Source organism: Ceratotherium simum, chromosome 1, assembly GCF_057802395.1.
Source record: "Ceratotherium simum simum isolate JZ-2026a chromosome 1, ASM5780239v1, whole genome shotgun sequence".
NCBI classification, from domain to species: Eukaryota; Metazoa; Chordata; class Mammalia; order Perissodactyla; family Rhinocerotidae; genus Ceratotherium; species Ceratotherium simum.
The window spans coordinates 32,341,153-32,357,083 of record NC_141900.1 but is presented as its reverse complement, the minus strand read 5'-3'; the positions used below and the strand labels follow the sequence as shown (position 1 = coordinate 32,357,083).

The 15,931-nt window shown below is 39.0% G+C and overlaps 1 long non-coding RNA gene across 2 annotated transcripts in view; it reads left to right on the top strand.

Annotated features, from left to right (window-relative positions):
* LOC147918169 (uncharacterized) overlaps window positions 1-15,607 on the top strand; it is a 64,982-nt gene extending 49,375 nt beyond the window's left edge. For both annotated transcript variants that reach the window (XR_015555802.1, XR_015555805.1), the window contains exons 2-5: window positions 9,846-12,348; window positions 12,582-12,616; window positions 13,360-13,464; window positions 14,955-15,607. This is a non-coding gene — a long non-coding RNA (uncharacterized LOC147918169). The remainder of the gene's footprint in view (window positions 1-9,845; window positions 12,349-12,581; window positions 12,617-13,359; window positions 13,465-14,954) is intronic.
* The last annotated feature ends 324 nt before the right edge of the window (window positions 15,608-15,931 follow it).

The window sequence follows — 15,931 nt, the reverse complement described above, 5'->3', positions numbered from 1 at the left end:
GTTTTGAATAGAATTTCTTTAATTATAAGCTTTTGTACTTTAATTTTTGATAATGGCTGGGTTTAATAACTGGCTTGTGGAATTCCTGAAAATTTAACATTTCGTTCTTGCAAGCAGATAGGAGCTGACTCTAGCTGACTACATAAGTGGTGTAGAAGTGTAAACATATTTCAGGAAAAAAATAGTGTGCTAAACTCAAAACACTACTTTAGAAGGCAGAAGGGAATTTAGAGTGCATTAAAAGAGTAGTATCCTACATACTTGGTAGTATTTTATGTCCTTTATTTGAACTGTCATAAATTTGAGATATATTAATAATATCCATATTAATACTATAGAATCCCTAAAACAACAAAAAAAACTGATTTCAGCACATTATAAGGTCTTAATGATTTAAAAGGAAAATGGTTCTATTCTAAAGTGGTTTTGCAGAAATGATTCACAGTTGAAGAAGTCCATTATATTTTGATATACTTGAACAAACTTTCTGTCATATCTGTCAGTAATGATACCTTTTATTATCAAGTGTCGACATTCTAAGCATAATTTGTATTGCCATTGATTTTCCAGAACTACTGAAATCTTTTGCCACACAAAAGTGATGTAGGTTGTGTAGTTTTGCAATTTAGTCATGTATTTTGAACCAATTTAGGTGAATTATAAAGCTAAAAATGCAGTACTTGGCAATACCACTAAACCGTGAAGATAAAGCGCCAGGGGTTCTCGTTATAGTGAAGATTGTTCTTGGGGCCAGCCCGGTGGTGCAAGTGGTTAAGTGCACGCTCTCTGCTGCGGCGGCCCGGGATTTGCCGGTTCGGATCCCGGGCGCGCACCAACGCACTGCCTTGGCAAGCCATGCTGTGGCGGCGTCCCATATAAAGTGGAGGAAGATGGGCATGGATGTTAGCCTAGGGCCAGTCTTCCTCAGCAAAACAAAAAAAAACAAAAAAAAAAAGGTGGAGAATTGGCGGATGTTAGCACAGGGCTGATCTCCTCACCAAAAAAAAAAAAAGATTGTTCTTGTGACATTTCGAAAACAATTTAGTGCCAGACAGAAAATGAACAATTTTGAAGTGCCCAATATTTAGTAACAATATTTGCAATTCTGAGAAGCATGCTGATTTCCTAACCAACGTTAAAACTTTTTCCTTTGTAATGGCCTTTCTAGTACATCTAGCACATCTTTTCTTCCTATATTTTTGAAATACATAAAATGAGCGAGGGGAAAAAACCCTCAGGTTGTTTCACCTGACATTGGTGTCACCAAAGGAAATATACAAGGTTAAAATATATTAGGTCTTTGTCAGTTGAATTTTCTGAAGTTTCAGGGGAGTTTCTGTATGCTGAAAGGCCTACTATAGTTGCTTGTGTTTAAACTAATATTCAATTCATTAACATCACAAATTTAGTTTTTCTTGAGATATTAAGTTCAACTGAGAGATCTTGATTTTCCCTTTATAAATATAATAATTTTGCATATCTTAAGAAAAATCAAGTATTCTTTAATTCATATTACGTTACCAGTTTTAACTCCCCTGAACAAATAACCTATTTATAAACTGATTTAATTAAATTACCTTAAACTGGTGGTTCTTAAACTTCTGGAGAGTTTATTAAAACACAAATTGCTGGCCCCACCCATAGTTTCTGACATAAAAGCTCTAGGGTGGGGCCTAAGAATATGGGTATCTAACACATTTCCAGATGACACTGATGCTGCTGATCTGGGGACCACACTTTGAGAACCACTGCCTTAATCTTTTAAAGCAACAAGTACAGTTGTAGAGTATCTGACTTTCTTGAACACTTAAAACATCTAATGAGGCAGCCAAACAGGACACATAAGCAAGATCTTTCTTAGTTTTTAACTCTTGTAAATCAAGTTCTCTTAAACGTTCAAATTCAGTTTACAGACTTAATCAAATTCTTCTACACATGCTAAGTCAAAATGGAAAGTGTAATATCAATTACACATTTCAGGTGAAAATCTCATGGCTAAAATATCAGATTCTCTAACAAGTCAGATTTATAAACAGCTTAACAAGATATACAGGCTTATCTCAGTGAGTACAAAATTTATAATCAGCGTTACCATCTCTGATGGCCTGAGGTTACTAGATTCAAGGTTTTGGACCATGAAATAATTACTTGTGTGAAAGGAAGACTCAGAAACAAAAACATTAAGAAAAGAAAAAGAGTTTTACTTGCAAACTTTTGCCAAGGAGTCAGATTTTAAAAGAATTGGTTCACCAAATAAAAAAATACAACAATATTTTAAGAAAAGAGTTACCAAAATTGGTCTATTCATGCCTGAAAAGCAGCATTTCACCCCATGAGATTATTGTATCTCAAGAGTCATCACTATCTGTAGATGTCAGCTGTGCAAATTTCAGGGTCAAATCTGGTTCTGTTAGAGAGTCAGTTTCAACTAGGGCTAGAGAGAGTATCTTTTTAAAAATTACATTTCAAGTAGCATTTTATACGGGATTACATTTTAGATTTGTCTTTTCTCTAACTGTGGTATATGATGCAGCATTGGGACAAGAGGTGGGTTTCAGTCTTCCTCACTTGTTGATCAGTAATTAGATACCAGGTTGAATTTACCTGAGCTACAGCTGGACATGCCAAGCCCTTTCTTATAGTTGGATATGGCCAGCAAGGTAAATGGGGGACCTCCAACCTGCACTTCAGCTAGGGGTTAGCTATGCAACTGCACAACTCAGGATCTCCTGAGCATCCTCTAGTTTCAATCATATTAAGATATTATCCTGCTCTTTTTCTTCTTCTATCTCTTGATTTTATTTGATAGATTCTGTACCCCTATCTTTTTCAGATTGTTGCTAATTTCCTTCACCGAGGATTCGACTAATGTCTTTACTGCCTGATTGGTTCTACATTCTTTTCCTTTGATCTGGATCCAGATCTTTATTTTATTTTTTTATAATTTTATTTATTTATTTTTTCCCCCCCAAAGCCCCAGTAGATAGTTGTATGTCATTGCTGCATATCCTTCTAGTTGCTGTATGTGGGACGCGGCCTCAGCATGGCCGGAGAAGCAGTGCGTCGGTGCGCGCCCGGGATCCGAACCCGGGCCGCCAGCAGCGGAGCACGTGCACTTAACCGCTAAGCCACAGGCCGGCCCTGGATCCAGATCTTTAATTAGCACTCTTTAATATGCAGAATCAATAATCAAAACTCCACAGCTTTACTGAAAAACTAAACCATAAAGAAAATGGTTCAACATAGCTGCAGCAAAATAATAGTCTTTTTTTACCTTTTAGAAAAAATTACTTCTTTGTAACACAATTTAAGAAGTATTCTTAATAAATCTATGTAAAAAATGCAAGATTAAAATTTGAAAGTATGTCAGATGCCTTAGTTGGCACTCTGATGTTCACTTAGCATTTTTCTTAGAAGCTTTTTGTATTTTGGGGGAGTCATTATATTAAAAAGATCACAAGACAGAAAACAACAAGTGTTGGAGAGGATGTGGAGAGAAGAAAACTCTCATACACTGCTGGTGGGAGTGCAAACTGGTGCAGCCACTATGGAAAACAGTATGGAGATTCCTCAAAAAATTAAGGATAGAACTACCATATGATCCAGCTATTCCACTGCTGGGTATTTATCCAAAGAACGTGAAAACACCAATGCGTAAAGATACACACACCCCTGTGTTCATTGCAGCGTTATTCACAATAGCCAAGACATGAAAGCAACCTAAGTGCCCATCAAGGGACGAATGGATAAAGAAGATGTGGTATCTATACACAATGGAATACTACTCAGCCATAAGAAACGATGAAATCCAGCCATTTGTGACAACATGGATGGATATTGAGGGTATTATGCAAAGTGAACTAAGTCAGAGGGAGAAGGTCAAATATTGTATGATCTCAGTCATAAGTAGAAGATAAAAACAACAAACGAACACATAGAGACAGAGATTGAATTGCTGGTTACCAGACGGGAAGGGGGGAGGGAAGAGGGCGAAAGGGATGATTAGGCACATGTGTGTGGTGATGGGTTGTAATTAGTATTTGGGTGGTGAACATGATGTAATCTATGCAGAAATAGAAGTATAATGACGTACACCTGAAATTTATACAATGTTATAAACTAATGTTACCGCGATAACAAAAATAAAAATAAATAAATAAAATAAAATTGAAAAAAATGAAAAAAAAAGATCACAAGGATTACAACAGCATTTCCAGATACGCTAGAAAAGCTTGCTATTTAGGCATATAGATATGTTGCCCAACAGTGAAGAAGGTAACTGTGATGTTGTTTTGATGGTAAAAATAAAAAAGAACTCTTGCTCAGCTATCAATAAGCAAAGAAAAAAGAAAACTAAAAAAATAACATCAATTGAAACACAAATTTCTTTCTTATCAAAAAGAGCAGGAGCTGGTAGATAAACTTGCTAGGCAGATTGAAGTTGTATTTCTTCTGAGGCAATGGCTGAATATATTAAAAAAAATATATATAAAACATCTGCCACAACACTGCATTCTACCATGCTTAAACTGCTATTGAAATCCACTGCTGTGTAAGGAAACAAGACACTGTTTTTATATGATTTACAACATAATTAACTATCACACATGACATTTTTAGGGAACTTTGAACAGAAGAAAATGCAAAGTAATTTTTTTTGTTGATTAAAATTAAAGAAACCAAATTGTTCATGTCATTGAAGAGAAAATTCCTACCTCAGGTTCACCAACAAAGAATGAACCAAAGCTTGGGGTTGAAGTGCTCATGATTGCAGACACAGTAGTCTGCAAGGGCATTAACAATGGTTGCATAAACTATGATTTGCAAGAAATAATGTGTACCACTTTCCTGCACTGGAGTTGGTTCCCAGAAATGAGAGTGATGGTCTAAGCAGCTAAATTCCTAAAATTGTGGAGTTGAAGAATGGATTTCAGGAAAGATTCTCTGGCTTAAAACTTGAGGGAAATGAACTAACATTGTTCAGTTTTCTTTTTGCAATTAATATTGATAGTGTGAGCTTGAAGAGCTAAAATCGGAAGCTGTTGAACTGTGGTGCAATACAATACTGAAAACCTACTAGGAAGCTGTTGGAGAACCACATTTATTATAAATATCTCTGAAGTCATCTTCTTTTTTTTTTTTTTAATTAATTAATTTATTTTTTCCCCCAAAGCCCCAGTAGATAGTTGCATGTCATAGCTGCACATCCTTCTAGCTGCTGAACGTGGGATGCAGCGCTGCGTCGGTGCACGCCCGGGATCCGAACCCCGGCCGCCAGCAGCGGAGCACGAGCACTTAACCGCTAAGCCACGGGGCCGGCCCTGAAGTCATCTTCTTAAATATAAAAATCATGGATTCTTTTCATGTTCAGAAGTACTTAGGTTTGTGAATTACTATTTTCTGTTTTAAATAAAGCCAACTTTAGGTTGCAGTTAAAGAATCTAAGGCAAAAATTTTATAATAAGCACAAGACCTGAGACTGTTGACTTAAACAAATAAAACAGTTGGTTATTTTACCAGAAAAATGGGTTTATTTGGGAATAGCAGAAGTGCAATTTGGGACAAGCAAGCTATAGCAAAAGCCATAGGCAGGTCCAGCAAACAAAGGAAAGGAAGATTATAGAGAAAAAGGAGGAAGTTGGGAGGGGTTGTTTTGAATGAAAATCCATTGGTGAGAGTTCAAAGTCATGACTGTTTCTGATTGGCTGAGTTGCTGGGCAAGGAGGAAATCTTCCTTCCTCTGGCTGGGGTAGTAATTGTCAACTTCCTGTTGGGGAAAGTAATTGATGATACTTCCTATTGGGGTCTGTAATTGACATGGAGTAGTAGTGTGAGGCTCCCCCTTATGGCCTTCTGATCTTATTTTAAAGATTTTATTTATTTATTTATTTTCCCCCCCCAAAACCCCAGTAGATAGTTGTATGTCATAGCTGCACATCCTTCCAGCTGCTGTATGTGGGACGTGGCCCCAGCATGGCCGGAGAAGCGGTGCGTGCCCGGGATCTGAACCCCGGCCGCCAGCAGGGGAGCACGTGCGCTCAACCACCAAGCCACGGGGCCGGCCCATGATCTTATTTTAAATGAAGTTTTTAAAATTCTGTTTCACAAGACTGACAGCTAGAAACAGAAGGAATGGTACCAGGTTTCCCATACCAAATTGAAGTAGTAGTGAATTATGAAGTAATGTAATAACTAAGATAGTTTTACTTTTCACAATCATGTTTAAAATATCTTCAGCATAATACACATATAATAATATCTTCCACATATGTAAGTATGTAAGCATATTTCCTGTTTGTTTACTGTTCCTGCTGCTCTTTCTAATCTCTGCTTTTTCCTTCTTCCCACCTGCAAAATCAGTAGACCTAACTCACTTGTTTTAGAAACACACTTGTAAAGCCAGATTTTCCATATCCAGAAACTAGATAAGACTCAGACTGGGGAAGAGGACGGAGGAGTGAAAGAAAGACTAAGACAAAGGAGGAGAGGAAATAGAGGAGAACCTGAGTCTGGCAAGGGAGGGAAGAAAGAGGGTCCATCACAAGAGCCAGCGAACCATGTGGAAGGGACTCTGTGCCCAGCTGTAAGAGAGCGAGAACCGTCAATAGCCAGCCCGTTGACCAACCACCTTCCAATAGTACCTGCAATGGACTGAATGTTTGTGTCCCCCCAAATTCATATGTTGAAATCCTAACCTCCAATATGGTGGTATTAGGAGGTGGGGCCTTTGGGAGGGAATTAGCTCATGAGGGTGCAGCCCTCATGAATGGGATTAGTGCCCTTATAAAAGGGACCCCAGAGAGCTCTCCTGCCATCTTTTTGCCATGTGAGGATACAAGGAGAAGTAAGCAGTCTGCAACATGGAAGAGGGCACTCACCAGAACCCAACCATGATGGTACCCTAATCTTGGACTTTCAGCCTCCAGAACTGTGGAAAATAAATTTATGTTATTTATAAGCCACTCAGTCTATGGTACTTTGTTATAGCTGCTGAAAGAGACTAAGACAGTACCTGATGGCAAAGCAAGCTGCCAGAACAAGAGTAGGGGTGAGGGTGGGAGTGGGGATAGTTGCTTGAAGGAAACAAATCTCACCCCTGAATAAGAACAGCACGGACTAATTTGACATTTCCTTAGTGGCCCAGCAGAAATAGACGTGTTATTCCTACTTTAACACATGACCATGATATGGGGCATGCTTCCACCACAGTTTTGTAAAAATAAAGAACATGTGAGTATAATTCTGGTGGTTGATGATTTTTCTTACATCCCAGCCCCTCTTCTCATTCGTGTTGCCTGTCCAGCCTCTGCTCTGGGCTTTAGTACTTCAACCAAGAGCAATCAAGAGGAACATCATACACATTGCTGAGGAGTACAATCTCTAGTCTATAATAAGAGTCTTGTCTATAGTATGTTCACATACCCTGGATTGTTTTTGCTGATTTGAACTTCTTGACTATTTTTAGTCATGCATTGCCACTTAAATTATGCCATATGTTTAAAGGAAATTGCTTCTTATAGGTACATGCTCTTCAGAAGCTGGGCACACTTTAAATAATCTTGAATTAGATTTTTAAATTAGTTTTTGCTATTTGATCATTTTGTTTGAGCTTTTGTATTAAAGAAATAAAATTACTTTTCAATGGCAAAAAATTAAAGAAAAAATAGTATGAGAAGTATATTGTCAAAGATATGATGGTAATGCCAAAAAGACTAAAAACAAATAATTATTAGTAGTTGTCTCTGGAGATGAGAGTCAAGGTAGGGAGAAGTGGGGCAGAAGATGATTACATTTTTATTGGGAGCCTTTCTCTGCTATTTTTAAAAATTTTTGATAAAATGGTGATGGGATGGTCCTATCATAGCATATCCCCAAATGTTGATTTTATTTGATAAGAAAATAAATCATTTTCTACTCTCTTAAATTTTCAACCAAAAAAAAAGAAAAGAAAAAAAGCATCTTTCCAAATTTGGGATTCAGTGTTAAAAATTAATCTATAAATATTATGCATACTGTATTTAATTTTTTTTAATGATTTTATTTATTTATTTTTTTCCGCCAAAGCCCCAGTAGATAGTTGTATGTCATAGCTGCACATCCTTCTAGTTGCTGTATGTGGGATGCGGCCTCAGCATGGCCGGAGAAGCAATGCGTCAGTGCGCGCCCAGGATCTGAACCTGGGCCGCCAGCAGCAGATCGCACGCACTTAACCGCTAAGCCACGGGGCCGGCCCTTACTGTATTTAATTTTAATAAATGTTATATAATATAAATGAGATAATATATAGTATCATATATTTTATTGTATATTTAACCCTAATGAATATTTAATAATATAAATATAATATCTATTTAATATATTTTCTAAAATATTTTTATTTTTAAAAGTTTCTTTTAAATATCTGACTTTAAAGACTGTTTTGTTTAGTATTTGAATTACTTATTTAAATTGAATAAGTTTGAGTGGAGCAAACGTTTTCCATTGTTGGGAGTGTGGTGGAGGGTAATAGGAAGACTGGTAGGAATGCTTCCTTTGGAATTTGTTTTAACAGAGAAACATTCTCAGGTGGACAAAGGAGTCAGGTAGGTTCTTTTTTTTTTTATTTTTTTGGTTTATTGTGGTAATACTGGTTTATAGCATTGTATAAATTTCAGGTGTACATCATTATACTTCTATTTCTGCATGGATTACATCATGTTCTCATGTTCACCACCCAAACACAAATTACAATCCATCACCACACACATGTGCCTAATTATCATTTTCACCCTCCTCCCTCCCCCCTTCCCCTCTGGTAACCACCAATCCAATCTCTTTCTCTATGTGTTTGTTTGTTGTCATTATCTACCACTTAATGAGTGAGATCATACGGTATTTGACCTTCTCCCTCTGACTTATTTCACTTTGCATAATACCCTCAATGTCCATCCATGTTGTCACAAATGGCTGGATTTCATGGTTTCATATGGCTGAGTAAGTATTCCATTGTGTGTAAATACCACATCTTCTTTATCCATTCTTCCCTTGATGGGCACTTAGGTTGCTTCCACGTCTTGGCTATTGTGAATAACGCTACAATGAACACAGGGGTGCGTGTATCTTTACGAATTGGTGTTCTCACGTTCTTTGGATAAATACCCAGCAGTGGAATAGCTGGATCATATGGTAGTTCTATCCTTAATTTTTTGAGGAATCTCCATACTGTTTTCCATAGTGACTGCACCAGTTTGCACTCCCACCAGCAGTGTATGAGAGTTCCCTTCTGTCCACATCCTCTCCAACACTTGTTTCGTGTCTTGCTAATTATAGCCATTCTGATGGGGGTGAGGTGATATCTCATTGTAGTTTTGATTTGCATTTCCCTGATAATTAATGATGCTGAACATCTTTTCATGTGCCTGTTGGCCATCTGTATATCTTCTTTGGAGAAATGCCTATTCAGGTCTTTTGCCCATGTTTTAATTGGGTTGTTAGTTTTTTTGTTGTTGAGATGCATGAGTTCTTTATATATTTTTGAGATTAACCCCTTATCAGATGTATGGTTTGCAAATATCTTCTCCCGATTGTTAGGTTGTCTTTTCATTTTGTTGATAGTTCCCTTTGCTATGCAGAGGTAGGTTCTTACTCAAGAAACTGTTTTAATACAAAATTGTAAACTCACTTGGTTAGAATTTAGTGCAAATTTTTTTTTTGCTCATGTCAATAATTACTGCCATTTGTGGGGTATTTACTATGTGCCCGACATTGTGCTATACACATGACGTGCACTAAATAATTACATGCGATTATGTACATTTTATGTGAACCCTCACCTCAGTGCTCTCATTTTATCTCCATTTTTACAGATGATGAAGAGGAAGATGAGAGACACCAAGAAACTTGATTAAGGATCCAGAAGTGGTGTCAATGGTGAAACCAGAATGTAACACTGGGTCTATCTGGCTCCAACACCCGTGTGCAGTCTACTTGCCCGTGGTCGCTAGGATTTGATCTATGGAGGACAAGCCCAGTGGATTTTAAGTCTACCTTAGTTCCCGGGCACCTTTCCCTATCTTCTCTAAGAAGAGAAGTTTCCATGCTTTCCTTGTATAATTCATCCACCTGAGCTCTTGATTGCATTTCTTACCACTTCCTCTAGAATCTTTCTGCATTAATTATGTTCTGATTTTCTTATGTTTTGTCATTCTCTCTTCACAGATTCCTTCTTCTTAGACTACATGCATGCTTAAATTTCTCTTTTCCTGCAAAACAAACACTCATCCCCTTCCCTTTCAGCTCCTCTTCCCTCAAGGCCTAATTTTTCCCTTTGAGTCATTCCCCGTGTAACTCCCCATGTAATTTGGCTTTGCCCACTGCCCTACCCCAACCACCCTTTTAAATTACTTGGGCAAGAACCTAAGTCTTATTCGTCTCTGGTAAGCGCCTAGCACAGAACAATAACTACAATGATAAACTTAGCTTATTAAGCTCCTATTAGATGCCAGGTGTGATATAAAACACAGACATTATCATTTTATTGGTCTTTGATAAATGTGTCGAATGGGCCGTGGGCTGGCAGTCACCCTTCCCGTGGTTTTAGCTGTGTGCCTCTCTCCTGATGCTCAGTGTCTGGCAGTCACTCTGGTGTGATTTTGCCAACTGAAATGAAACCTTCTTCTGCCTCCAGTAGGTCATGTAATAGGTGGAACAAAAATATTTCCCGGAATGTGTTTTTGCCCCTCTTTACAGCTTTTACTATGAGGACTATATGTTCCAGCACGTGTTGTGTGACTGCAAATACCCTTCTGCCTAAGTGTTTTCTGAGTATTGCAAGCCCTGGATGGATATAGGCAGAAAGGATCTGATTCATGTAATACTTTCATGCAAGAAATATTTACTGGAGAGAGTTAAAGTATTATAATAGGCTCTCAGGGACACAAAGGAGAAGAAGACAGGCACATTGCAAGGGGGGGATTTTAAACAAAAGCAAATTGATGGGAGTGGCAGTAGGGAAGGTGGGAAAAGCACAATGGCTGCCTCAAAAAGCAGTACACACAAACGGCCAGTAGACCTTGAATTTCTGAAATGGCGAGCAAGACTGGAGAAAAATGAAAGACATTCCCTCTATTAAAGCAGGCTGGTTTGCTCAGCTTCTGCAGCATGTAACAGGTTATCCTCCAATTGTGCTCTCAGTGCATTTCCAGTAGACTCAGTTAGTAAACATCTCTCCTGTGTTCTGATAATAGCCCTAGCTGTTGGGGAGGGTGTGGGTAATCCTCCTCCTTTTCTTCATTGGCAGGACATGACAGATCGATGGAGGAAGGATGGGATCTTGGTTACCCATATGGAATAAAATAAAATTAGATCCCTATTTCACATCAAACATAAACATATTTCAGATGGATTAAAGATTTAAATGTGAAAAGCAAAACTTTAGAACATCTAGAATGACGTATAGGAGGGTATCTTGATAACCTTGGATAGAAAAATGCTTTTTTAAACAAGACATAAAGAACAAACCATAAAGGAAAATATTAATAAATTGTGTCAGAATTAAAACATCTGTGCATCAGAGGATACCTTTCAAAAAGTGAAAAGACAAAACATGTGTTGGGAGAAAATACTCACAGCACCTGTTATCAGCAAAGAACTGGTATCCAGAATATATCAGAGAACTCCTCCAAATCAATAAGAAAAAGGGCAAACAAGCCAATCGCAAAACGAGCAAAGGATTTTAACAGGCAGGTCACTGAAGAGAAACCTTGAAGGCCAGTGAATATTTGAAAAGATGCTCAGTCTCATTAGTAATCAGGAAAATGCCAATGAATACAATGAGATGCAATTTCAGGCCCATAATATTGGCAAAAATTAAACATCTGACACTACTGAGCATAGTTAGGAATGTGGAGCTAAAGCAACTCTGATGCACAGCTGGGGGAAGCATAAAACTGGGCAATCCCTTTGGAAAGCCATTTGGCTATATCTAATGAGGTTAAAGATGTTCGTGTCTTCCTACCCTCAGTGTATGTCAAAGAAACTCCCACAGTATGGTACAAAATTGAAAACAATCTAAATTCCTATAATGGGAAAATGCATAAATGTATTGTATATTTTCTCTCTCTTTCTTTTTTATGAGGAAGATCAGCGCTGTGCTAACATCTGCCAATCCGCCTGTTTTTTTGCTGAGGAAGACTGGCCTTGGGCTAGCATCCGTACCCATCTTCCTCCACTTTATATGGGACGCTGCCACAGCATGGCTTGCCAAGCAGTGCGTCAGTGTGCACCTGGGATCCGAACCAGTGAACCCCGGGCAACCACAGCGGAGCGCGCGCACTTAACCACTTGCACCACCGGCTGGCCCATATTGTGGTATATTTTCAAACAATGGTTAAAATAAATGAACTAGATGAGCTCCATATATCAACATAGATAAATCTTAAAAACATAGTGTTAAGGGAAAAGCAAATTGCAGAATTACAAAAGCATGCACAGGTATTATAAACCCCTGGAGAGGGAAGCACAAGAATGAAATAGGGCAGAGTTACAAGTGGGGCTTTAATTTTACCTATTAAAGATGTTTTATTTCTTTGCAAAACATGCAGGCAATATGCTGAAGTGCTGGCAAAGCTGAGGGCGGGTAGGTACATAATGCATTGTGTTACCTTTTTGTAATTAATTATAGTTGACATACAATATTGTATGTTTCAGGTGTACAACATCTTGATTCAATGTTTATTTACATTAAGTATTACCTTTAAAAGAAAATAAAAGGCTTTAGCACCTGACAGATCTGATTTCCAACTGTGGGTGAAATCTTCGGCTCTGTCCTTATGAGCTCTGTCCATACGCGAGTCACTTAACTTCTCAGAGCTTTCGCTGCCTTATGTACTTTATGTTCTGACACTTGTCTGATAATTCTCACCTGTAGAGTCCTTGTGGCTCCAATTCTGCTGTCTGGAGCCTGTTTTCTCCGTGAGCTCTCGTTCATGGCTATTTGTTTCCTAAGGAGCATTCTGGTTGTGGACAGTGAGTTCAAATTTCTTGGAACTTTCTCTGTGGGACTTCTTGGAGCCCTGAATCTAAAGTATTTTTCTCTAGAGGGACTATATGCTTTCAAGAGCGTGCAGACACTACCAACCTGGGGTCACTTTACATTCTTGCCCTGAGGGGTTTTCTTTTTCCAAAAAGTACCCTGATGGTGCTGTTTGGGTGCTAGGAATCTATTGTGACAGCATTTTGGGGTTATAAATTCCCTCTCTTTTTTCTTCCCCTTCACCCATTATCAAGGTTTGAGACAATCAGTGTTCCTTGCTGCTCCGTGGAGAAGCTGGTTATTTCTACTTACTTTTCTCTTATTATGTTCCCCACTTTCTGTTGTAGCTGGAAAAACCTGGGACCCTGTCACCATAGCCCAATCAATGAACACAATGACCAGGGATCGAGGAAAAGAAAAATGGTTTAATTTTGCCAGCAAAATGAGGCAAGGTGGGTTCATGCCCCAAAACCCACAGTCCTCCTGAGGCATTAGGAGTTGGGGTTTTTAAAGGAAAGTCTGTGGGAAAGAATGTACTCTTTTTTTTTTTGCGAAGAAGGCACGAAGTTTATTTACACTGTGACTGTGATTACTGGAGGAGAATATTATTGTGGGGATCCCAGACCTCCTGGCGCCGGGCCAGCTGTCATCTCTATCTATGGCAGGAGGTTTAGGGCCCCATCAATCTTACCGCTTCACCTGAGATTGGGCCCTGGGAAGAGGAAGGAAACTGCAGTCAATTAACGGTTTCAAAGTTTACAAGGTTTTAGGTAGGGCAGGGGGAGCTGTGGCTTTGCAGTCTGGAGTCCTCCCATCAGTTGGGCCGAGATAAGGGAAGCTGCAAGTGTCCTCCGTTTGTCTGTCTCCGCGATGAATGGTGGATTTGGCGCCAGGAACAAGGAGTTGGGGAGCTTCAGCTTCTTGATAACTTTTGGATATCAGTTTCCCTGTAACAAACCTCAAGAACTGGTAATTAGCCAGAGCTTCAGGGTGTAACAATTTATTACCTCCATTTGCCTTATGGAATTCAGGGATACAAAGGCTAACACAACCAATATCTACATGTGAACAGACCTTAGAGAAGCAGGGAAGGGGGAATGAGTGCTTTTTGGTTTTTAACCCCATATATGCTGGGTTCAACATAGGGGAACAGATATCAGGGACGGCATCGCTGTGGATCTTGGGGTTTGGGCCCTGTCCCTTGCATCCATAGAGACCATGAAGAATGGAAGTTCACCTTCATCTGGGTTAAGTTAAAATCCTCAAGGTGAAAGCCAGTTTCAGTTCTCTGCCACCTTCTCTGATTTTTACTTTCACTTAGTTTTTCATCTCTGAGAATCCTTTCTTTCCAACTTTTCAACACATTTTATAAGTTTTTTTCCCCTTAATTTAATCCAACATTAAAAAAAAAATAGTGGAATGTTTCCCAGGGATATCTCGTCTATGATACTGCTGGGAATTGAACTCGTATGTTCTTTTAAAAAGATTATTTGAAATCATGTCTGGGATTTGCTTTAAAGTAATTCCATCAAAAAAAAAAAAAAGAGGCAAGATTGGCAAAATGTGGAAGCTGGGTGATAGGTACCAAGGAGTTCATTGTGCTATTCTTTCTACTTTTGTGTTTGTTTGAAAAATTCCTTAATAATTTTTTTTTTTAGAGAGAAATTTTTTTATTAGAGTGAAAAAAGGAGAATCCAGGCGTTTGATGACAAAATGGCTCCCTTTTCTGTTCCCCTCCAGGGCTGTCTGACCTAGACCACTTTTCAGCCTCCAGCCACAGTGTTGAACCCCTTCTACTCTCAGTACATATAAAAATAGAGATATATGGAAATAAAAATTATAGTTTTACTAATAGCTATTATTTATTGCCTTTACTCTGTCCCAAGTGAATATCCTCACAATGGACCCAGTCAGATGGTATCATTAATATCTCCATTTACAGATGAGGAGGCAGAAGCTTAGCTGGATTGAAAGTCCACTTGTTGATCATCACATATTCCATCAGCGGTGGAGCCATTAACTGAAACTCAATGACTAAAAATCATTCTGTCTGGCTGCAAAACTCCTGCCCCTCACCACTACAGGAGACTGCCTCCCACTCCCATACTGTACTGTAGAGAAAGAAAAAGACAAAGGCATGAACTCCTTCTCCATTTGGAACTTTTCGATGTCTCTTCTTCCCCCTAACTTAGAGGAAGAAGTATTTCTCCCTGGTCCATCGCCGACTAGGTGCCTAGAGAAACTCAAGGGTGAGTTTGGAAGCAATTAACTGTTTTTCCAAGTTGTTTCTTTTCCTTTTGTATGTTAAGAAGATGTAACCACCAGCCATCCTGAAACTGACCAAGCCTCACCACAAGAGCTATGCCCATGACCTTTGCCTTATTTTTAATGTAAAGATCTCTCCAGGAGGAGCTTAGGCCTCATTATGTGGAAGCATGTTCTCCAACTGAGCCTGTGCAAGCGAATACCCGCCTCTCCCTTTTGAATATTCATTCCCCAACCAAATAAAAGTTCCTACTTTCCGTTGTTCAGGGACGCCATGACTTTGGAGATGATTCCTCATGCCCTCCTATTTGCTGCAAATACATTTTACTTTATGAGACAACTTCCACTGGTGTAGCGTCTTATTTAACTCACCAGGAGGCGAGCCCACTTGGTTCAGTATCAGTTCCCCTTCCCTGTTCTGTGATTCCACTGTCTGCAGATGGCTGGACCCTTTCCACACTTCCTCCGTCTTCTGGACCTGCATCACCACCTTCCTGCTAGGAATTTCCCATTGGCCATTCTCTGCAACCAGCTCTTGTAGCCATAACTTCTTCGTGCCACTGCCAGTACCCAGAGAGAGGCATGAGGCCTTGAACGCTAGAATAGCCTCCTCACCACTTTTTTTCCTCCAGTCTCTTATTTCTCCAGCCTGAT